Source organism: Castor canadensis, chromosome 14 (assembly GCF_047511655.1).
Source record: "Castor canadensis chromosome 14, mCasCan1.hap1v2, whole genome shotgun sequence".
NCBI classification, from domain to species: Eukaryota; Metazoa; Chordata; class Mammalia; order Rodentia; family Castoridae; genus Castor; species Castor canadensis.
Genome location: NC_133399.1, coordinates 12,567,921 through 12,591,919, shown reverse-complemented (window position 1 = coordinate 12,591,919; position 23,999 = coordinate 12,567,921). Strand labels below are relative to the sequence as shown.

The 23,999-nt window shown below is 38.4% G+C and overlaps 1 non-coding gene across 1 annotated transcript; it reads right to left on the bottom strand.

Moving 5' to 3' along the window:
• Positions 1-10,133: 10,133 nt before the first annotated feature.
• LOC141417008 (U6 spliceosomal RNA) lies at positions 10,134-10,235 on the bottom strand. The gene has a single exon (XR_012441642.1). It is a non-coding gene; the product is annotated as a U6 spliceosomal RNA (small nuclear RNA).
• Between the last annotated feature and the right edge of the window lie 13,764 nt (positions 10,236-23,999).

Sequence of the window (23,999 nt, the reverse complement as noted above, 5' to 3'; positions counted from 1 at the left end):
ACTGTATAATTTTGTTCATTTTATTTTACTTTTGACAGTACTCGAATTTGAACTCAATGAACTGTACTTGCTGGGCAAGTGCTTTACCACTTGAACCACACCTCCAGTCCTATTGCTTTAGGTTATTTTTAATACAGTGTCTTGCTCTTTGCCTGAGCCAGCTTTGGATGTAATCCTTCTACCTATTCCAATGCATACCAGGGGTGACGGGCATTGATCACAAGACCTAGCTTATTGTTGTGATGGTGTCTCATTAACTTTTGGCTTGGTGTGTATCTCAGCCATGCTAGGCTGCCTCCTCCTCATCCTCCTCTCCTATGCCTTCATTGTGACTACCCTCTGGAAGATCCCATCAGCTGAAGGGTGGCACAAAGCCTTCTTCACCTGTGAATCCCACCTCACCATGGTGATCATGCACTATGGCTTTGCTTCTGTCATCTACCTCAAAACCAAGGGGCCCCAGTCCCTGGAAGGAGACACTTTGATGGGCATCACCTACACAGTCCTCACACCCTTTCTTGGTCCCATCATCTTCAGTCTGAGAACAAGGAACTGAAGACCACCATGAAGAAGACTTTGCTGAGCAAATTCTACCCAGAAAAAATATAATAACTAGGAATCACTAAATGGGGTTACCAAATTCTGTTAGAGAAACATTCCATCAACACATATTCATGTTTATTTTTTTTAATTCTTTCCAATTGAGAAAAACGTTTGTAAATCAGATTTTAAAGTTGTCTGCAAGGGTACTCAATATAGGGATTTATTTTGGATAGAAGGATGCATGTTTGAGATAACACAGAGAAAACCAAATTTAACTATTTCTGCTGCTACAGTATATTTAGTCAGAAACAAACATTTAATTCTTCTCGGTCTGCACAAACCCAGTGTCATCTAATATTTCCAACAACACAAACCCATTATACAATGAGAAATTGAAGGTTTTGTGCTGCACCTCTACCTGGCAGCATGAGGTAGGTATATCTCAGATTTATCAATCTACCAAAGATTTCTTCAGATTACTGCAGCAGAGCAAAAAACACCCTAAGTATTAGCACTGCCCACTCCTATGCAATAGAAATGAGAAAGCGCAATAGACAGATTGCTAGGCAAATAGTTGAGTAAACTTTGAGGTATCAAGTGTGAATCATGGACAATTGTAGACAGACAGAGATGTGTCCTTGGTAAATTAAGAGGAAAAGTCCCATTCAGATATATTGTGCACATGGGCCATCAAGGAAATCTCTGCTGTAGAAGGACTGAAACATGAGCCCCAAATAAAATTTTCTTCCTTTAACTTGTTTTTTTCTTAGGTATTTTCTCACAGGAATGCAGAGCCACCACTCTTCACTATTCAAGACTCCAGTAACTGAGGGAATACTAACCAGATCATGAGGAAGGAGGACAGTGTTTAAGGGTCCTACATGTAGGTAAACTGAAAATTGACAGGCTTTGTACAGTAGTGGCAGAAATCACAATCTCTTTAATATACAAGACGAGGACAAACTGGCATCTAGTTACAACACACATTGTAATTCCTTCTTGTCCATGAGAATAAAGTACACATTGAATGGGGTAGATACAACATGAACACTTTCAGAAGTCACAAACATCTTGTGCATGTAAGGTGAGCATGTTTCCTTATAAAGAAAAAGAAAACACCATAAAAATGGATGGGCATCTTTAAATGTATGAATGTTAATGGTCAGGCTTCAAGATTGTCAAAATAGAAACTCTCAGGATTATTTTGGCTCTTTCAAGGAATGGTGTGTAACTAACTGCTCCTAGATATGATTGCCTGCAGTTGGCTTCTGGAAAAAATCAATAGCATAGAAAAGGAAAGTTGCTTGATTAAAGAGGCTAAGGAGAAGAACAAAGCAAACTAATGAATGCCCAGGTTACTGGCACCTAGCACTATGGTGGGTCGAAGGGAATTCTCCCCTTGGAGGAGTTAAAGTTGACAGAGAAAGAATCACAGCATAGTAAAGAAGACTGCACATTGAAGGAAAAGAGTGAATGAACAGGTGATCTGAAGTCTGTACAATGAGGTAGCTCTGGAGAACAAATTTATTGAAGGTCAGAGCAAACCTTGGTTGCTATAGTCAAGAGCCATCTGGAGAAAGGTCCTATTGTTAGGGAATGAACTGCCCTTGGGATCACCAGCCCCAGCAGAATCACACTGCAGGGTCCCTATGTACAAGCAACCTTTCTGCACTTACTGAGATGCATGGCCATGTGAACCATTTGTGGCTATTGGGGAGTGTCTCTGAAACAGACTCCCATACAGTTTTATGCTTCATGGGCTGTGAGAGAAATGGAGTGCAGTACAGCCAATCAGCAACACTGCCCTCTGCCTTGTGATGCCAGGCCAGATGTGGATTTTTTCTCAAAGGAGTTGGACCAGGAGATCTGCTTGGGAGGAGACTAGATAATCACTCACTCCCAACAAGCCTCAGATCCAATACAGAATTGAGAGCTTCATTTGTTCTCCGTACCCTTGGTGAATTCCAGCAATGCATGGAGGTTTGGGCTTTGGTAATATTCCTGAGCACACAGTCTGAAAATGTTCAGGGTACATTTACACCTGCATGGAATGTGCACCTTCTGTCAAACCTTGGTTGGCAAGAAGTGTGCCCTGCAAGCTGACATATGCCACAGCTGAATATGGAACCTAAAAGACTCCAGAGAGAAAATGCCTCAGCTGTCACATCAGTATTTTACTAACATGTTCAGTGAAAAAGGTGACTTGCAGTCTACAGCCTGCTGTAGCTCATTTGGTGAAATCTGAGACAAATTAGAAGTACTTGCATGAGAGACTGACAATCTCCCTTGCAGATTCCAACCTTACAAGACCTGGGTGAAATGTTATCACCCAGAGGAATTTTGGCTAGTTTATTTTTCCCTATCTATTCTTTTATCTTTATTAGTGATTTATCATAGTTTTTCTTTTATTTTTTTGTTTGTTCGAAAAGCAGGATAGTTTTCAAGATTGAAAGTATAAAGTGGGAGAGTAGATCCACCAGAGATGGGAGGGGTCCCAAGAGAGGCTGCCCCTTCCTTTTATCTCATTTCATTATTTTTTTTCTATAACTGATCTTTTCCTCCTCTCTGTCATTTTCCCTTCTGCATTTTATCCCCTTTTATAATTTGTATTTTTAAAAAATTTTTCCTTTGCATTCTACTTTGTGTTTTTTGTCTATTTACTCTTCAGTGATTCTTCTTCCCCTTTCTGGTCCTGGGGATCAAAAAGAGGGCTCTTTGCCCATTAGGCCAGTGTTCTGCCTAACAGATATTCAACCAGCTCAGCTGAGAGTAATTTACCCCAAAGAGGTCACAACCCAGTCTCATTTGTACTCTGCTGTATGCTTTAAACTAAGGGAAATCCTAGCTACTTGGGAGGCAGAGACTGAAAGATCTTTGTCATCCAAGCTTTATGGGGAATCACAAAAATGAAGGTCACACAGCAGGCCATCCTGGGGATAAAGCAAAAGTCTACCTCAAAAATAGCCAGTGCAAAAGGAGTGGGGCATGGCTCAAGTGGAAGAGCGCTGCCTAGGAGGCATCACTGGACTCTGCATTGGGAAGAGATGCCAGATGCATATTTTTTCTCAAAGGTGTGGGAGGCCCTGAGTTCAACCCCCAGTACTGCCCCAAACCAGCAACAAAACAATAAAAACCAGTGGGGATGTAACACCTAGCTGTATCAGAACTTTCAGCAAAACTGGAGCAGCACATATCAGAATCACTTTCAATAAAATATTGAAATAAAGTGTCCATGGAATACACACCACCTAAAAGTGTTTTCCATGCCCATTGTAGGACTTACCTCAGATCATGTTCATCACATATTCTCTGTTCTATATCACACTATCCTAAATTACCAGAGGGACTCCACTCTTGGGAGACATAGGAGAACATGAGTTTCCCAGGCATTCACATAGAATGCCTTTTGTCACGATTCACTAATCACAGCTGAGAAGCCACAGGGAGATTATACAATAAAGTCCAACTGGAATTAAAAGAACACTAGAAAACAAACCAATCCTCCAATACACATAAGAGAACAAGGGGTATTTATCCCAACAGATAGCAATGTATATGCAGCAATCATATACAAGAAATATGCACCTTTTAAAATTCGTAATTCTATAAGAATGAATTCTAAGCATATTGAAATGGATGAAGTGCCAGATTAAGAATTCAAAAGATATTTTTTAAGGATTAATGAACTCTAGGAGAATGCAAAGAAATAACGGAAGACCATGTTGTACATGAAACAGAAATTCTAGAAGGAAATAGAGATTTTGAGAAAGAACCAAAGAGAAGTCTTGGAAAACAAAAACTGTGTCAGTCAAATAAAACTGCAGTGCAAAGCCACAGCAATAGACAAGATCAAGAAGAACAAAGAAGCCAGGTGCCAGTGGCTCAGGCATGTAATCCTAGCTATTGAGGAGGCAGAGATCGGAGGATTTTGGTTCTAAACCAGGCAGGGAAAATAGTTCATCAGATCCTATCTTGAAAAAACTCATCACAAACAAGGGGCTGGTGCAGTGGCTCAAGGTGTAGGCCCTGAGTTCAAGTCCCCAGTACTGCAATAATTTTTTAAAAAAGAGCATAGAATATCAAAGATAAAAGATAAGTCTGATGAACTATCACATTCTGACCGTGACAAAGAGAAAATGGAAGAAACAATGAACATAACATACTGGATATCTTTGACACCATTCAAAGACCACAGTTGCATGCAATCATAATATATGACAGAGAAGAGTTATAAGATAAAGAAACAGAAATCCTATCCAATGAAATAATAGCTGACATTTCCCCTAATCTTTGTGAGATTACAGATTTTGTTGTTTCAGATTTGTATTGACTGGTTGCTGGTAGTGGAGTTTGAACTCAGAGCCCCAAAATTGCTAGGCAGGCACTCTACCACTTGGAGACACTGCACCAGACCTCCCCAAAACTTGGGAAAGATTTGGACATCCAAGCAAAGGAGTCATTTAGAACCCCAGGAGCTGATGCTTCCCCTTCTGTCACCCCTGTTCTTCCCCACCTACTTTTTTGTGGTAATGGGGCTTGAACCTTCAGGCAGCCCACCAGCTCTATTTTTGTGATGTGTTTTTTGAGACAGTGTCTTGCAACTATTTGCCTGTGCTGGCTTAGAACCATAATTCTCCTGATCTCTGCCTTCTGAATAGCAAGGAATACAGCCATGGACCACAGGCACTTGGCACTTCTCCCATTTTTGATATACGTCTAGAGAACTATTTGCTCAGGGATCGCTTGGAATTGAAATCCTCCTGATAGCTGCCTCCTGAGTAACTAGGATTATAAGGTGTTAGCGACCTGTACAAGGCTTGTGTTTATGTTTTTGAGGTTTTTTCTTTTTGGGGGAGTACTGAGGTTTGAATTCAGGTCTTTTCACTTGCAATACAGATGCTCCATTGCTCTGGTTATTTTGGAGATGGGATTGCGATTCTAAACCAGTCCAAACAGTTGGAGACCCTGTCTCAAAAAATCCCATCACAAAAGGGCTGAAGTGTGGAGTGTCTAAGGTGTAGGCCCTGAATTCAAATCCCAGCATCACAAAAAAAAGAAAAAAGAGCATCACAGCATGTGACTAAAGAATACAACAAATAACAAAGGAACACAAGATTGAAAGGAAAAAGTCTGTAATGAAAGTGAAGACGGCAGACTAGTACCATCCACCAATCATCTAGCATCTCTAGGAGATAAATGTTTTAATTAAAGAAAATAATTTTTCAAATATTACTGGAAAAGTAAGTACTTCATTGACATCCAGAATGTGTCTTACTATGTAGCCCAAACTGGCCTAGAACTCGTGTTCTTCCTGTCTCTGCTTTCCAAGTTCTGAGATTATAGATGTGCACTACCATGCATGACTCCTAAACGATACATTTGCTTGATGATTGCTGGTGCAAAACTCTGAGAAACACTGTGATTCTTGCCAGTTGACACTCTTTGGCACCATCGTTCTCTCTGTCATTGACTCATATATTCCATCTTGGGTCATCATTTGTAGGTAGTGATGTTGTCTCTTCTTTCCAATATTTATGCAATTTTTTTCTTCTTCTTGCCTTATAAAACAACGCACAGCTTACAGGTCAGTGTGAAAAGAGCAGAAACAGCAGTGAGTGTCCTTGGGTTCTTCCTGATCCTAAAATGCATGTAAGTTTCTCCATTCAGCATGCTGTGTACTACTTTCCTGGTACTTAGGTAAGCAAGTCCCTTTTTATTCTGTGTTCCGAAGAGGCCTTTTAAAACTCAATAGAAATTACATTTTAGAAAACACATTTTTTCCAAGAATGGAGTAATCAAGGTATTTTTTGTTGGTGGGTAGTATGAGTCCTATGATAGGTTTTCTCATGCTGAGCCCCTTGTCATTAATAAGATTAACCACCCCCTGTCTATCATGATAAACACTGTGTTAACACACATTTGTCCTTGACTAGGAAATTTTTACCCTGCATTTTACAATATTGCATGCATACATAGCTGAAATAGATCTATATCCCCTTTAATCTCCTTTTTTTGTAGGACTGGGGTTTGAACTCGGCTTCATGCTTGCAAAGTAGGCACTCTTCCACATGAGGCACACCTTTAGTCTATTTTACTCTGTTTATTTTAGAGATGGGGGTCTCATGAACTATTTGCCCAGGCTTTCCTCAAACCTCAATCCTCCTGATCTCAGCTTCCCAAGTAGCTAGGATACAAGTGTGAGTCACTGACACCCAGCTTCATAAACATTTTCTTTGGCAGTGCTAAGGTTTGAACTCAGGGCCTGGAGCTTGCTAGGCAGTCACTCTACCACTTGAACCATACCCGCCAGCCCTTTTTGTGTGTGTTGGGTAATTTTGAGATAGAGTCTCCTAAACTATTTGCCCAGGGCCTCGGACCTTGATCATATCTAGGATTATAGATGTAAGCCACCAGTATCTGGCATTATTTTCTTGATAAAATGTTTTGATAAATAAATGGAAATCTGGACTGATGGAGTTGCTCAAGTGGTAGACTGCCTGCCTAGCAAGCATGAAGTCTTGAGTTCAAACCCCAGTATCACCAAAAAAAGAAAAAAGCTTTATATTCCCTCAAAGTACTACTTTAGGAAAAAATGTTAATTACTTAAATTATCAGTTAATTCTACATATTGTTAATTAATTTTATGATTTATTGTTGAAACAATATACCTATATAATAATATACTTTGCATGAAGAACATACAAACCCCACAGAATGGGAGAAAATCTGCACCAGCTACACATCAAATATAGGATTAGTACCCAGAATATACAGATTAAAAAAAAAAGTTAAACACCAAAATAACAAATAATCCATTTAATAAATGGGGAAATGAATTAGATAGTTTTCAGAAGTACAAATGGTTAATAAACACATGAATAAATTTTCAGCATCCTTAGCCATAAAAGAAATGCAAATCAAAACCACACTGAGATTCCATCTCACCCCAGTCAGAATGGCTATCATTAAGAAACAAACATCAACAAATGCTGGTGAGGATGCAGGGAAAAACAGAACCCTCAAACACTGTGGGTGAGAATGTAAATTATTGCAGCAACAGTGGACATCAGTATGGAAGTTCATCAAAAATTTACAACCAGCTGGGCACCAGTGGTTCATGCCTGTAATCCTAGCTACTCAAGAGGCAGAGATCGGGATCGTGGTTCAAAGCCAGTCTTGTCATACAATTCAAAAGACCCTATCTCAAAAAAAATCACAAAAAAGTAGGGCTGGTGAAGTGTGGCTCAAGGTATAGGCCCTGACTTAAAACCCTAACACCACATAAAAAAATTTACAACTGGATCTCTATACCATTTGGGTATATATCTGAAGGAGAGTAAATCAACATATAAGAGTATAAGTCAGCTTTCATGTTTATTGCAGCTGTCTTCACAATAGCCATGCTTTAGAATCAGCTTCCAGACCCAGCAATCAATGAGTGGATAAAGAAAACGTGGTACATATACACAATGGAGTATTATTCAATCGTAAAGAAGAATGAAATTATGCTATTAGCAGGAAAATGGATGGACCTGGAGGTCATTATGTTGAGCGAGATAAGACAAGCCCAAAGAGCCAAGTGTCATGTTTTCTCTCGTGCGGAATCTAGACACAAAACTGATGATGATGATGATGGGGAGGAGGAAGCATGAGTGTAAAAGGGACACTGGGAAGTGGGAATCAGGAGGAAGAGAGTGGGGAAGGGAGAAAGACTGTATGGGGGTATAAAAATGATCAAAGCACTTATAAACACACACACACACACACACATATATATATGTACATGTGTATATATACATTCACGTAGAGGTGGAATAATGAAACCCACCAAATACTATTTGGGAAAGGGGATGGAGAGAGGAGGGTTATGGGAATATTTTGAACTTGTTCAAAGTACACTGTACTCACGTATAGAATTGTCACAATGAAACCTCCTTGTACTGTTAATCTATCGTAATAAAAAATGAGAAAAAAATCAGATTTGAAGAGCTATTCCTTTCCTAGGATTTGTGATTTTCAGCATTTCAATCTATATAATACTTTTGCTTTGAAATTAAAAGTTTTCTTATGTCCTAACAAAGGTCAGTTTTGTTTGTTTGTTTGTTTGTTTGTTTTGTGGTACTGGAGTTTGAACTCTGGGCCTCACACTTGCTAGGCAGGCACTCTACCACTTGAACCACTTCACCAACCCTTTTAGGTGTTGGTTATTTTCGAGATAGGTTCTGGCGATCTATTTACTCAGGGCTGGCTTCGAACCATGATTCCCTCTGATCTTCTCCTCCTGAGGAGCTAGGATTACAGATGAACCACTGCCACTTAGCTCAAGCTCAACATTTGAAAAAGGTGTATGTTTGCCTGAAAAACCATTTATTCTCTGTCTTATAAGGTATCTAACTATATCTAGAACTAAAGTCTGAATACTGTTAACTATACAAGATTCCATCAAGATGAGCTGGCAATGTAGCTCAGTGTGCACAAGGCCCTGGATTTGACCCCCAGCACTACAAAGTACATATAAATAAATAAATCCATCACTCTGAAAATTGGATTTCTGAATTTTGACTTAAAATTTGCAAGTACAGGACTGGAGGCATGGTTCAAGAAGTAGAATGCATGACCCTGAGTTCAAACATCAATACTGCCAAAAAATTAGCAACTATAATAATTTATGTATTGATTATTTATGTATTTATAACTCATTGAAGTTGTGTTGATTATATATTAGCTGATATTCTAAGGAAATAGTTATAAAGATTTTAAAAAATTTATCTTGGTTGGTACAGTGCTCTGCTACCCATTGTAAATATCATTATTTGCATGCCTATAGGTTTGTGTGGCTTTTTAAAGTTCAGTATACATTTAAAAACTGAAAGGTTTCCTTACATCCAAAATAATCACACCGTGCTTGCAGATTAAATTGATTATGCCTCAATGTCATGCAGACCTATCATTCAAACTATAATCAACATGTTCTCTGTTGTCTAAAAGACACAAGTATGACTGGTTTATTTAAATGACAATCCAATCATTTTTCCAGTGAAAGTGACAGTAAAGTCTATTAAGAAAGGTTTACACATCCAGGCACCCATGGATCAAGCCTGTAATCCTAGCTACTTGGGAGGCTGAGATCAGGAGTGTCATAGTTCAAGCAGCCCAGGCAAACAATTTGAGAGACCCCCCTCACCCCCAAAATAACCAGGGCAAAATGGACTGGAGGTGTGGCTCAAAGTGTAGAGCACCTGTTTTACAAGCACAAGCTGAGTTCAAGCACTAGTCCTACCAAAAGAAAAAAAAGTAATACACTTCCAATAGGCTGAAAGCAGGTCATCTCTAGAGTGAGAATGAGGGTGGTCAACAACCCAGTCCTGTCATGTATAACATTTGATTGCCATGCCCTTGAATTTCTCCCCACTCTATTAACCACCCTGATACACTGATGTGAACAGACACTTTTCTATTGCTTTTTTCTGATTGTCATTAAGCTTGTTCATTGATATTCTGTGCAAGGACTGTTATCTGGTGTTCCTTTTGTCACAGTATTGGAAATAGACACGTTTATAGGCAGATACCTGCATTGTTTAGTACTTTTCTCACATATGGAACGCTTCACTAAATTACATGTCCTCCTTGCACAGGGGCCATGCTCATCTCTGAATCATTCCAATTTTAGCATATGTTCTGCTGAAGAGAACACTTCTGCAGCATTTTGACATCTTCCTTCCTAGATCTCCTAGGCTTGCTTTTATGTTTATACCCTAAATCAGCAACATTACCCAGATCATAGAAGTTATGAACACCAGTAAGCAAGTTCCTAGAAAACATGTGAGAAATCCTTGACACTTCAAGTGTGAACCTTGAATTCTGGTAGACAGAGGTGTCTTCATGGTTGGTTCAAGTAAACAAGTCCCACTGTGAGATACTGTGTGCTGTATGACAATGACACTTTACATGGGCCACCAAGGAAATCTCTACTGTATAGGGACAATGATTGTGGAGCCCAGGATGAAATTTATGTCATGGTCATACAGGCTTAAGCTCACCTGTTTCTCCATGGAGAGAGACTTAAGGTTGATCCCACTGAATGGAATTTATAATTAGTTTAAAATAGCAATTTTTGTGTTTACATAGCAAACTACACATCATTTGTCCTGAAGCATGAATTCAGTCTTTCTCTGTCACTTAGGCAGTAAAAACATCCTGGGGCACATGAAGTGGGAGGAAGTGGGGAACACTTTCAGTCACCACTGGGGAACTCAGAGAAGCCCATTGCAGAAGTCATACTATGCTTTGTGTTTCTTTCATTATAACCTCACGAGGATGACAAAAGATAGAATCACTCCTTCCTCATTTGACAGGGAATTCTGAGACTTAAAAGTTGTGTGAATCATCCAAGATTACACAGCATTGAAGAACCAGCCTTCCAATATAGGTCAGTTTTTTTTTTCATGGAACTGGGGTTTGAACTCAGGACTTTGCACCTGCAAAGCAGGTGCTCTACTGCTTGAGCCACACCTCCAGTCATTTACTCACCACCTTCCCTTCATACATCCACTGTTTTTCTTAAAAGTTTTGAGCCAGGTACCAGTGGCTCCTGCCTATAATCCTAGCTACTCAGGAGGTAGAGATCAAGAGGATCAGGTTTGAAGCCAGCCCAGGAAAGTAGTTTGCAAGACCCTATCTCAAAAAAAACCAACACAAAAAATGGCTGGTGGAGTGCCTCAGGTGTAGGCCCTGAGTTCAAACCTCAGTACCCACACCCCCAAAAAACTTTTTTTGAGACAGGAACTCAGTATGTAGCCTAGGCTGGACTCGAAGACTCAGTCTTCCTACCTCCACCTTCCAAGTGCTGGTATTATAGGTGGGTGCTACCAAGCCTGCCCAAATCTCTAACTCTTGAATATTCCATTACCGTTATCATTGGTTCTCTGTTTCTGTCTCTCTCATTGTCTCTTTTTCCCCAGAGTCTTCCCTAGCTCAGAAAGCATCAAGTCAAGGTAAATTCTTTGGAAGTATTCTTGCCTCCACTTTCTTTTTTCACACTCCATGTCAAATCCACCAGCAAGGCAAGGTTGGCTCTCTGTCCAAAGTGTATCTATAACCTGGCCCTTCTCACTGCCTCTACTACTACCATCCTGGTTTAGGTGATCATCCTCATACATGGATGGTTTTCACAGTTTCTGAGCTGTTATCCCCACCTCCAGCCCTCCTCATCTACCCCGCATTCTCAATAACGATTGAAGTTGAGCCTTTCCTCCACTCAGAACTGTGGTATGGCTTCCTGTCCTACTTAGTAAATAATCAAACATTCTTACTGAGCCCCAAACCCTTCTTAGGCGAGCCGGCTACGCCCGACACCCTAGGCCTCCAGGATGGTGTGGCGCTCCTCGGGAGAGAAGTCCATGGAGAAGGGGTGACCTGCAGGATGTGCCGCTTGAAGGTGCTCACCTTGAGCGTGGCCAGCGCGCCCCCGCACACCGCGCACACCTGGCCGCGCTGCGCGCTGGCCTCCGTCGTCGTCCATCAGGTAGGTGTCGCCCCGCCAGCGCGGCTGGTTGTTCCGCAGCTGCTCCCGGCTGCGGGGCGGCGGGGAGGTGGCAGCGGTCGCGGAGGAAAGGCCAGTCCCCCGGACTCCTGGCCGTTCCCATCATCCTCCTCTTCCACTGCTGGCCCGGAGCCGCCCCTACCGCCACCACTCCAGCTCCGGTGTCCCCGCCGGGCTCCATGCGCTGCGCTGCGGAGCGGGGCCCCGGGGCGCATACATCGTCCATGGATTGGAGATAGATTGTGGTAGATACGTAAAACAGAATACTATACATCAATGAGAATGAACAGACATATTTCATTAACTGAAGTAAGCCAGACTCGTAACAACACAGTTGTGAATAAATCATGTATGATTCCATTTATACAAAGGACAGAATGTGCCAAACTAATCTATGGTTTTGAAAGCCATAATGATAACACTTGTGACCAGAAGGTGGTTTCTGGGTTCTTGACAATGCATTTACAGTCCTTATTGCATATACCCTGAAGGGGTATCCCCGAGCATATGGATATCTATTTTTAGTTTTTTGAAGAATCTCAACAGACACTCTTAATGCTCTGTTATATATCTATGTATCTACATATCTATATATCATATTTCCTTAATCCATTCATCAGTTGTAGGGCATCTGGGTTGTTTAGTTTCTACAGCTTGGCTATTGTCAATGGTGTTGCAATAAACATGGATGTGTGGACCAGAGTTTAGCTCTAGCAGTAGAGCACCTGCTTGGCAAGTGCAAGTCCCTGAGTTCAAACCCCAGTCATACTAAAAAAACGTTAAACATGAGAATGGAAATGGTTCTATTGTATCCTGATTTACAATGCATTCTTTCTCAATCTGAGTGCTGGTTGTACATAATGTTTGTAAAAATGTCTTAAGCTACAAGCTTATGTGTATTTTACATATGTGTGTGTGTATATATATATATAATAATATAATAATTCAGTGAAAAGTTTAAGAGAAAATAAAAATAACAATAATTCATAAAAATATTTTACTAATCAAACATATCCAGCAGATTTATCAAATTTAATTTAACTGAAATAAATTTGATTAATTGCATTCAAGAAGCTTAATTATTTACTATCATTGTAAGGTATTCAAAAAGAGTAAAACGAAAATGCTAGACAGCACACCTGACACACCATAAGGAAATAAGGAGAAACCATTTGAAATAATAAACAACAATGTATATACTGATTTTCAACCATTACGATACCATAAATTGTAAAAATGTACCATTATGTTATATAAACTAGCTAGAAAGGAAAACACTCCAATCACTCTATGCTACCTATTGTAAAAGTAACTTCATTTAAGAGATATTAACTTAAGTTTTTTTCAAAAGCATGTCTTAGAATGAATGAGAAAATGTCCCATAACAGACAGCAAGCACTGCATACAGTGAGATGAGGAATAAGTCTACAAGGCAGGTGAACTCTGGGAAGGATTTTTGTAGGACAAAAGTGGTCCCTGGAGGGTAGAAAGAAAGAAGTTCTAAGCTGGAAGGCAAGGTTTTTCTTAGCTAATAAAGTTATAGAAACAGAAGTGCAGAGGCAGCAATGTACCCAGCACTATGTAGAGGCAGCAAGAACGGAGCCTCATTAGGGTCAGGGTGGGTCTTAGGTAATATCTAGAGATACATGTGGATGGCGGAGTGAGGCCAGCTACAGAGGGGTTGGAATTCCAACAAAAACACTTTGGCCAGAATTCAGTTGGCACCAGGGTCAGTTTTTGGAGAGGGACAAGGCAGGATAAAGGTAATATTTGAGGAAGTTTATCTTGCTTGGTAGATGGGGAAGACTACAAGTAGAGAAAGAAATTATTGCTGAAACACAGGTGTGAAGTGATGACACCTTGGGCTAGAATGCCGGCATGAAGGGTAAATTTAATAAAATTCCTACAATATATCTTTATTGTACACACTCCCTGTATAGAAATACATTGAATGTAATGAGCACAATTTTCTAAAAAGAAACTACATGCTTTATGTACTTGACTTAAGTTTGGAAGTTTGAACATATTTGTGATGTACAAATAGAATATCTTGCATAAGATATGAGTGAGTATTCCTCACTTTTTCTAAGGAAATACATTCTAGCTTTATCTTCAAGTTTCTTAAGACATAAAGTTTCTAAACACCTCGCTAAAGATCTACCTTTATCAGGTTACACATGACAAGTCTCCAGGTGTGGAGATATGTCCAGGTATGGAAATATGGCTCAAATTGTACCTAGAAATCACTGGGCCCTGAGTTCAAATGCCAGTAACACCAATGGGGGAAAAAGCAAAGCACTTATAATCTTTATACTAATTTAAAACCATAATGTTGAGGATCCAAGATGGCAACTAGGTCACAGAAGCAGACAACATGAGCTCTGAGATTCCACAACCTCATTGAGATGTTGGAGCCACACTTGGAAGAAATAAAACAGCAAAGAGAATAAAAACTTCAACACCCTAAGCCCCTAGACTGTGGAACGCTTCTCCATACCAGGTTACACTGAGAAAACTGGAGACACTGGCTCCAAACTTGCTTGGGAGATATTCGGCAGACCAAACAGGTGAGCACCAACCATCACATGGTATTCCCCTAGCCAGACCTAGGACAAACCAGCATGGCCCCTTTGGCCAACGCAAACAAAACAAAACAAAAACTGAACAATAAACAAGGAACTGAAAACTAACACACAGCAGAGGGAAGAAGTTGCCAAAAGTGCACCAGAGAAGAGGGGAAGGCAAGGTGCTCATCTCTGCACAAACTTACAGTAAACAAAGGCTGAAAAGTCAGAAGGGCTGAGAGTGGGCAGGTGACAAGCCACTGCCTGAAATAGAGCAGGTAGTGGTCCACAAAGCTCATCTCCTGAGCCAGTGAGCAACATCCAAAGTCAAACGATGCTACAAAATTGAAAAACAATCAGCAAACCTTCACAACACACTGGCAGCACGGGCCCACTGAGGAATCACTGACCTTGCCCCAGAAAAAGGGGGCAAGGCAAAGAAACAAGCCCTGAGTAATCAAGCACAGTGAAAACCCAACTCCAAAGCAGGACAGCTGGTGGACAACAGAGCTGATTTGGGAACCTGAGGACAACATACAAACTTAAACGGCCACATGTCACTGAGGGAGGAGCTGACCAAGCAGCTGCCTCTGAAAGACAAAAGAAAAAGAAAAAAAACTACCCAATCACCTGGTAAGACTACAACATAGCTTACTAACACCAGGATTGGATGCTGGAGGAGTAACACCAGAACAAACTGAGAATGAAATTCTATTGTTCTTGAACCTATAATTTTTTATTTCTTTGTTTGTTCTGTTTCTTGTTTGTGTTTGCTTGTTCACCTCTTCAAGTTGAATTCTTTGGGTTTTTGTTGTTGTTAGTTCTACTATTGCGAATTAGCAAATACTAAATTACACCCAGACCAGGGGCAGAAATAAAACACACACACACACTTAGCTACAAACCCAATACAGCCTCAAAACAAAATTCAAATAAGGGAAAGAAAACAGGTGACTGAAACTACATCTAGCCTATCAAGAACATAGTTGCACAATACCAAGTGCAACCATTTTCCCCCAAAAAATAATTTATTACAGGATTCAGAGGGAAATGAACAAAATGGATACCCAGTTCTGGACTCCAACAAAACAAAGATAAACAGCTCCAAGGAACCCAACGATGCCCACAAGAACAACCTCAAAGAAGAAATTCTGCAAATAATCACTGAGAATTTCATGGAGATGTTACTATACTGGCTAACCAAAATGTACAAGAGTCACTCTAGAAATTTCAAGACACCAAAAATAAAGAATACGAGAAAGCACAGAAACAAATAAATGAACTCATAGGAACCCTAAATATACACCAAAGTGAAACAGAGAACACTATAAGTAGAGAAATACATGAATTAAAGAGGTTAGTAAGGCTCAGAAAACCAAAAAATCATGTGTTCTTCCTCATATTCAGACTTTAGTTCTAGGGCAAAGGCAGTAATGCTGTTGGACTTGGGTCACATGTTAAAAGGAGAGCACATATGGGAGGAATGAGGATTGGTAGGAAACCCAAAACTTAAAAGTGTTTGATATTCCTACCTCAGAGGAGCTGATGCAGTAACCTTAAAGCAACAGTGGTCAATATGGGAAGGTGACCAGGAAGTAGTGAAGAGGTCAGGTAGAGATGAATCAATTTGGGTTGTAATACACTTGCTCATGGAAGCAATGCTAGGAATCTCTCTGTATAGCTATCCTTATCTTGACTAGCAAAAATGCTTTGTCTTTCTTATTTTTGCTTATGTATTCTCTTCAACAAAATTGGAGAATAGGGCAGAACAGGTTCTGCCTGGAAGCGGGGGTGGGGTGGGGAGGGGAAGAGAAGGGGCAGTGACAGGGGGGAGAAATGACCCAAACAGTGTATGCACATATGAATAAATGAATAAACAGAAAAAAAAATAAAATAGATAAATAAAACTAGAATATTTCCTAAAGTGTCTTGTTCAATGAAATGGAGCAAAATCAGCATTGCCTTCATTCTTGACTTATGAAAATGGTTGTTATCTATCTTTATGAAAAATCTCAAGCACAAGAAGCTTTAGGATTCTTTTAATTTATAAACAGTAAAGAAACTACTTGTACATTAAATTTGGAATCAGATTTATAGCATGGAGTCATTACCTTTAGCCACAATGCCATTGTGTAATATTACTGGCACAGCAAAAGAGACAACTAGACTCTATTTTTCTTTGGGAATTCTATGGATTGTAAGATCAGAAAACTGGCCGTTGTCTCTCCATTACTAGAAGTAGAAAAAATTAAAGGGAATAACAAGTCTGGCATTGGGCAATAGAATTATTTATTAATGCAAAATCTTCTAACTCGTGTTCTCATGGAACACCTGTGTTTGTAAGTCTTAGTAACTGCAATAGGCACTAAACATATCCCTTAGAAGGTGTAATTTAGAGAACTACACATATTATAACGTCCTGCAGTGCAATCATGCTAGTGCTTAGGAAAAAGGAAACGCTTTGAGAAACTGGCCACAACTAAAAGAAATAAGGTAATTTTTAACAGGTCAACAATGGAAAACTTACTCTCTACCTATGAAACATGATAATTTCAGAAAACAATTTGATGACATTTTCCAGTTCTCCTCTGCAATGTGTCCATAGACATGGTTGTAAATGCTGTTTACTAATTTTCAAAAGCACTCTACCACTTGAGCCGGGCACCCAAGCCTTTTCATTTATATTTTGGCTTTGAGATAGGGTCTTGGTAACATTGCCCAGGCTGCCCTCCACTCTCAATCCTCCAGAGTAGCTGGGATCACAGACATGGTCCGTCATGCCTGGCCCTAATCATGGTCTATATGTCTGTCATATTTATATAAGAAAACTATAATTATTCTTTTATTTTTTTATGAATTTATTGAGATATGATCTGCTCTTCTCTATTTCCTAACATTTATGAAGTAACTTAGCTTCATTTTACAGAATAATTTTTTTTCTAAATACTGAATTCTTAATTCCTTTAATAAGTTTTGATCCTCTGGAATTCCTCAAATTTTTCCCAGTTCTTGTGACAAACAAGGAATACTTAAAAAAAAACAGAAACAAAAACTAAAAATTTATCAAAGGATAGCATTTTTCCATTGATTATATCAGCCATTGCAAAAGATACTTTTTTGTTGCTTTTTGATTGTACTGGGGTTTGAACACCACAAGACTACCTGCTTGTGAGACAGGCACTCTAACACTTGAGCCATGCCTCCAGTCCTCTAAAGATATATTAATAGTGCTCAAGTTTAGAACATCTTAGCATTATACACCTTCTGTTACTCATAACTAATCTATTTTACTACTTTAAGCATAATAATTTGATCTCTCCAGAGTCATTAACATTCAGTCCTTTAAAAAAATTCCATTTTCTTTGAAAGAACTGGGATTTGAACTCAGGAGTTTGTACAAATGACATTCTCTAAAGCATTTTTCTTTTTTTGAACAATGGCCAATATGACAAGGCACAATGCAACTAATCTGACTTGCCTTCATTTGTCCCCCATTGTCCTCTATAATACATCCTCTGCAAAGTGCTATCCACTTTTCAAAATGGGAAGTAGTGTTGGATTGACTGGCTTAGCGATCTGTTTCAGGCACTTTCAAATCACCTTAGTTTCATGAAGGTATAACAAGTTAGAAATTACTTACTCACAAATAACTAAAACACATAGAAAATAACTATGTTAAACCTAAATCAACACATAACATAGGACTGCTATCCTTGAGAAATTAAATTAGTATTTCTAGCTGGAGAAATTCCAATCCTGGAACTCTCTAATTAAGCTGAGAAACACAGCTGAGCTGAGGAGACTGAAGCAGCTAGAATCTAAAGTGCAATATTACAGAAAGAAGGGATGTTTGAAAGCAAAAACCTCCAAATATTTGCATAGGAGATCCCTTGAATCTAGGCATGTAAAATAAACTTTATGAAATCAAGAGAAAAATACTGTCCACAGTGGAACAATTACTTGAGATAAGGTAAAAATTCCTAGATATGGCATAGGACCAGTAATTACATGACATTTTTTTTGTCAGAGTGGAGTGACCTTGTCAAAAACTTGATGAAATTAGTAGATACTACAGAAGGCCCACACCTTATAATTATGAATAAATTATCTCTAAAATAGTCTAACAATATTCTAATAAATTATCTCTAAAGACATTTTTAACTACTCTATAATACCTGAAAAAACAAGCGTCAATCAAATCTTCAAGTAATTCAATTCCTGGACATATAAAGTCTAATAATCTTCAGCAATACAACAAAATGCAGTAGTCAAAATCAGTGTAACATTAGCAATATCTAACCAAAATCCATAATCAATAGCCATACAAAGAAGCAGTAAAACATGACCTATAACTAGCCAACTGAAAAAGCATGGAAATTATAGAAATGGCAGCATCAACATTCAATATCACTAGTTATTAGGAGAATGTAAATTAAAACCACAATGTGATAAAAATAAATTGATTAGAATGACAATAACAAATGTTAGTAAGAATGTGGACCAACTGAAACTCATACAATGCTGACACACATGTGAGATGGTTCAATCACCTTGGAAAACAGCCTGATACTTTCACATGACCTGTAAATTTTACTCTTAATCATGCACTCAAGAGAAATGAAGACATATCTTTGCACAAAGAGCCATACAGCAGTGTTCACAGGCGCCTTGTTCAAAGTAAGCAATTACAGGAAAAAAACTGAAATGTCCAATAACAGAGAAATGTATAAATAAATGTTGGTATATCCATAAGATCAAAGGTACTCAATAAAAGCAAATGAACTAATGATACACATAATAACATGGATGAATTTCAGAAACATAAGCTCAGAAAAACCATTAAACTCAAAAGTTGCCATTTACATAAAATTTTAGAAAAGACCCAACCAAAGGCATAATGGAAAGGGAATTAGTGGTTAACAGGCTGAGAGGTAGGGGAAGAAAGGATTGGGGTTGGAAGATAAGAGAAATTTTAAAGATGACAGAAATGTCCTATATTATGATGATGGTGGATATATAGGCATATAAATTTGTCAAAAATTCACTGGAATTTGTATGGATGCATTTGAGTTCATGCAAACCCATGTCAACAATATTGGTTTAAAATTGTTATGAGTAAATAGCATCTATAGAAATATGATTATCAACAAAATTGCAAAGTGAATATATTATAAGCATGTTTTCTTTGTGATCAGAATGAGGAAAGAACTATAAAACACACAGATATTGCATTCATTCACTCTTTCAATACTCAAAAAGCATATTAACTGAGAATCACTATAGGATAAAATGCTGAAAATAGTGAAGACAAACCCCTGACTTCCTGCCCTTAAGAAGCTCATAATCTGGCACTGTAACAGAGACCAGAGAAACAGGAGCAAATGAAGAAAGTAAATATTATGTAATATAAGCACAAGGAGGAGGACCAGTTTTCCTCATGTTTGTAAATGTTCTCTCTAACCAGCTGTGTTAACCAGACTTTCACTGTGTGACAAAATCCCTGAGAAAACAACTTAAGGGAGGAAGAATTCATTTTGGCACAATTCCAGAAGTTTCAGCACATGGTTGGCTGGTCCCATTGATTTTAAGCCTCCAGCAGGTCAGAAGCATCATGGTAGAAGGTCATGGTGGACGAAGCAGCTCGCCTCGTGGCAACCAGGAAGCAAAGAGACTGACAGAAAGAGGCAAGGGACAAGACACCCAAGTACCCACCCCCACTGTCTACTTCTTCCAGCAAGGTCCCACCTCCTAACATTTTAATCACCTCAAGATAGCAGCACTACCTGGGGACCAAACCTTCAACACATAACCTTGTGAGTGACATTTCGTATTTAAACTGTAACACCACCAATACATAATGTGTGTATTTTATAGCCATTGATTTTTGGCAAATACAAGCACAGATTTTCTTCTTGCAACATTTGAAGTGTTGAACACATTATAAACAATTATATGTTGAAACCACATCCTGATGATAGACCAGTACTGAAATCAGAGGAAAGAAATAGAATATTCACAAACTATATTTCACTTGATACTGCAATCTCAAAGACTAAATGTTATTTTGATCATTCTTTATGCTAATTTCTGAAGACGGAAAATGATGATTTCCAGGCCATAGTTTTACATGCATTACTTTCAAATAATTTCAATTTTCAGTGCTATCAATCTATATCAATGGTTTTCAACCTTCCTTTTAAAAAATAAAATAAAATCATATGTTTTTATCAAATCAAATCTTGCATAGAAATAAACATAGAAAACAGAAAAAAATAGAATTTTTCCAATAGAAGGTGGAGTAAGGTCTGCCTTCAGAAACCCAAGACCTACCCCAAACAAACTGCATGAAGTACATGCTAGCCACTTAGCTGAATAATCAAAAAATAACATCATAAGTATAAAACATCTAATTCATTGCCTTGATCCTGGCACAAAGACAATACATTTTCTTATTATTCTATTAGGTAGGGAATAATTAGTTGTGACTAGTCCATTACACTTTTGTTAGCATTGCTTCATTCCACAGCTGCATAATTCAATGTACATCTGGGGAGTATGCAGCCATCCAAGAGAGCATAAGTACCCTTTAAAATAACATTTCTACACCAATCTTCTCAAACAAAAACAAATGTAAACTTCTCAGGAAAAGTTATTAAGTCTGGCAAATCTTCAAATGTGAAATGAATGGCTTTCCATTTGGGTACTAATCATTTCTATATCTGTTTAGGCTAAAACTTTCTAAAAGAATAAGTTCTCTTATGGATTCTGGACTTCAACTTCCAGGCCCCATCTAAAGGAGGAATTGTAAGGCCTGAATGAAATAAGAAAATACTAAAACCTTATTCAAATAAGGTTTGAACTCTTGAGTTCAAGAGTTGTAAAGTTTTGGGCAAGAGTACAAATTGGTTTTTACAATTTGGACTTTTTTTTGCAAGATAAGCTATTGCTACTACATTTATTTTGGAAACATCATCTGAAAATAATGTTCATTCTATTTAATTTTGTAGACTGAATCCATAAATGCCATTTGTCTAAATTATTCAGTACTGTATCTCATTCCATGTTTCAATTAAGAAAAAAAAGGAAACTGTGAAAACAAATTAAAATATAAAATCTAGGAAGCCAGGATCAAGATACCTATTCTTGTAACATTTCTACTACTGCAAAATAAGTGAAATTCAAGACATTTCTTTCCTAAGGAAGATAGGAAAGTGAATTAAACCTATTGGCAAGTCAAACTCATCCTTTTTACCTGACTTCTCTTATTCATGATTTCCTCACTGAACTCTATCCTCTAAGACAGTATTATTTAATATAAAAAAAGAGTAAAGTGTTAGACATTGGTACTTGACCCACTGCCTTACTCAGGTGAACATAACAGATTTTAAGATCGCAAATCCATTGCCTCATATAAAGTAAATCTGTGTAGCCATTGTAAGAGCTCTGTGATATCTCTGCACATTTACACTTCTAAAGCTAATGACTGTAGTGTTGATTATCAGGTTAGGAAGATAAAGAATACCCAATCAGAGAGGAATCTATATTCAGTGGTTGAAATAGTCTTAACAACTGAATCTATGTGTATCCAAAGACAATGTCATGTGAAGGATAGGCAGATTCACATGAATCAAGAAGAAAGGGTCCAGGTCTCCAATATACCATTAAAGAAATTCCAGGGCCAGCAGAGTGGCTCAGTTGGTAGAGTGTCTGCCTAGCAAGTGTTGGCAAGCTGCCTAGCAAGCTGAGTTCAAACCCCAGTATCCAAAGGAAGGAAGGAAGAAAGGAAGGGAGGGAGGGAGCAATTCCAGATCCTTGGCAGAAGGGAATGACGTAGATCGCTCTAGACCTGGATTCTAGGCCATCCCCTTACCTAGACTCAGCATCCTGTTTACACTGCATATACTACACTGGGGTATAAGGGCCTCCCTGTGTGCAGTGGAGCTATCAGCAAGACGATCCTTTCTTCTCCACTTGCCAGAGCTACTACAGCAAACAAATTATAGTAGGCCATGACTTTTATTCTAGATTCTCCTCAACCAAGTTTCAACTTCATTACCCTATTTCTTTTCTTCAAACTATATTATGTATCTACAAGTCCACTGCATGCCTGGCACTCTGCTAGGCACCAGAAACACTAATCAAAATCAAGTAGATTTTGCTCTTATACTACCACAGCATAGGCACCGTGGTTATAATACAACAGGATGTTGAATCGAGAAGGACAAAGGGATTGGAAAGGTTTTCAGGAGCAAGAAAGAGCCCATCCACAGCACACATAAATGTCAATGGATATACTTTTAAAAACTGTCATCTTACTGCACATACAACTTTAATAAACACTGCTTGGATCGATAATAACTTTATATATCTCATTAATTATCACATTACTAAGTTACTTTGTTTACTTAATGTTTATTACATGGCCAAATTTTCACAAATGTAGTCACTAATTCCTAAAGACTTTCTTCTTTTTTAAAGACTACATTGGTATTCAAAATAGAAATAGTTTAACCACCCCATGTATCTTTTCTATAAAATAATAAAAATTGTCAAATTATCCCAACAATATTTAAAGTAAAACACTTTGCTATTTAAAATTATAACCAAAACTTTTTAAAGCTATTTTCCCTTCTTATTCAATCACTCACATCAAAGCTATTTAAATTATAAGGTATGAGACTTTAAAGTACATCTTTTAAAAGGGCCTTTTGCAAGAAAGTGAAGGCATTTGTAATGTTTGTCACAAAGCCAAATCATAACCAAAATGTTACAAGAACACTCACAAAAGTAGATCCTGCCATCTCTCAAAGATTTTGCTTTTAGAACCCTCCTACAGTCAGCTCATTATAGGAATGCAAAAGGAGCCCAGAAAGTGCACGAAACATGGACTCCATTTCTGTTTATTTTTCCTAGGTTGTAAGAAATTTCTCAAATAAAACTTTATGTATTTTGACTACTTAACTCTTGTATCTCCTCTTTGTTATTAAAAAATGACAAAGATTGCCCCAATGAGTACTTTTACTCACGCTGAACCAAGCACAAGCAATGGTTAAGTTGTGACATTTGTTTGCTTTTTCTTGGCATTTCCCACTTAACATCTTAAAGGAACTGCTTACTGCTTTATTAAACAGCCCTACTATTTTCAAAGATGTCTGTTTGTTCACATTATCAAGAAATACTGAAAAATAAGACTCTGAGCAATTCCTTCATTCTTTGTCTTCAAAATTCTTTAACCTTGTTTTTACAAAACATTGTTCACTTGTTTTTCCCCCAAAGGCTTAAGCTGCATTAGATCGACTGAATTATTTCTGTCAGAGACACTCATCAAATCTTTTCCTTCTACCTTAGAA